Here is a 1,878-nt window from a genome sequence, read left to right on the forward strand (position 1 = left end):
GAAAGAAAAGCAAAAAAAAACAATGAAAACTGAGAAAGGAAACAAATAAAAAAAGAAAAACAAGAAACTGGTGAAAACGGGAAAAAAGGAAGAAAATCGATGACAACCAAGAAAGAATAAATAAAACAAAAGAAAGAAAAACAAAAAAACCAATGGAAATCGAGAAAAGAAACAAATAAAAACAAAGAATAAACAATAAACAGCGGTGAAAGCGGGAAAGAAAGGAAGAAAACCGATGAAAAAGCAAAGAAAACAAAAAAACAGAAAAAAAACAGCGAAGAGACGAAGAAAAAAGAAAAGGAAAAAACACGATGCGAGCAAACCAGCGAACTCACTCGATCAACGAACCCTGCGAAGGAGAAAAATCATACGAAAATGGGCCAGCCCAGTTGCTACAAGGCGAGAAAATATTCAACGAGATGGAAGAATGCGCTAGCTTAATGCGAGATATAGACCACGCGAGGTTCCAAGCCTATCATTAGATGTATTCGGCCCATTAACCAGTAAGACTTATTTATGACGTGTGACAACCTTTTTTCTATGGACCGCGATGCAGGAATAATGTCTCTCTTACACCATGATTGCAACACATTTGGTCGGAAAATAAATCTTGGTAAGTCCTCAGTTTTTTCAGTAAGGGGTGATCAAACGAGTTAAGATGAAAGGTGAAACAAACTCGGAATGTATAACTTGAAACTTTATCTGAAAAGCAGTTGGGCATGCCCACGGATGTTAGTCGAGTTAAAACGAGGTGTTTAAATACCCGAAGGGCGGAGTTTGGAAGAGGGTATAGGGTTAGATTGACCAAATTCTATCATTTGGAGGTAAAGAGATTGAGGTTAAGTCGGTAGCCCAAGCCCTCTTCACATATGGTATGGGATGCTTCAAGTTTCCGCGAGGATTGTGTGAACATATCGATTCTTTACTTCGCAAGTTTGGGTGGGGAGCAAAGTTGGGTAAGAGGAAGGCAACTTAGGTTTCGTGAATGACATGTCACAACCAAAGTATCTGGGAGGAATGGACTTCTTAAAGATGGAACTGTTTAATTTAGTATTATTAACTAAACAGGGATCGAGGTTAATGCAAGAAAAAATTCCCTAAGTGCACATATCTTAAAGACTTTATATTATCCAGATGGGGAGTTGTTCTCGGCATCTCTGGGACTCTCCCATCACAAGAAATTGGTTGTTTGAGCTAGAGGATTTTCTGCCAGAACAACAATATGTAAAAGTTATGGTAACAATGTTGGCATTGGGAATGCAAAGAGAGACGCACGAAGACAAATATGAAGGTCCTTTTGTGACGTGCAAGTTCATTGAAAATTATCTGAGAGAACTGCAGGAGATAGACACACCACTAGTGCGGCAACCAAGAGGATCATTTGCACCATAAAGATGGGTTCCGCCACCTGAAGGATTGGCTAAAGGAACTGTCAACGGGTCGATCTCTATGACAAACAAAAGGGGAGTTGCAGCTGCTATATTCAGGTCTGGAACTGGTGTGTTCATGGGGGCTTCAGTTCTGGTGTGTATTGGTGTTATAGACCCTCAAGCATGGAAGCGATGGCTTGTCATCAGGCATTATGCCTAGCCAGAGATGTCAACCTGTGAAAGGGAGTAATCGCAATATACTGTGTAGAAGTGCAATGACCTATTCACGAAGGAAAGCAAAGGATTACAATCCATGATTATCAAAGATATTTCTTGTATGAAACTTTTATTACAAGACTTCGTTTTTACATATGAAAGAAGGGCAGATAACGTGGATGTTCACAACATTGTGCATTATTATGTAAAAACCTCTATTACGTATGAATAAATGAGCTCGGGAGCTTTGCCTCAATTTTTCTAAGGTAGCTCCTATTCCCTGACCCATGCG

This window comes from Triticum dicoccoides, chromosome 7A (assembly GCF_002162155.2).
Source record: "Triticum dicoccoides isolate Atlit2015 ecotype Zavitan chromosome 7A, WEW_v2.0, whole genome shotgun sequence".
Classification (NCBI taxonomy): domain Eukaryota; kingdom Viridiplantae; phylum Streptophyta; class Magnoliopsida; order Poales; family Poaceae; genus Triticum; species Triticum dicoccoides.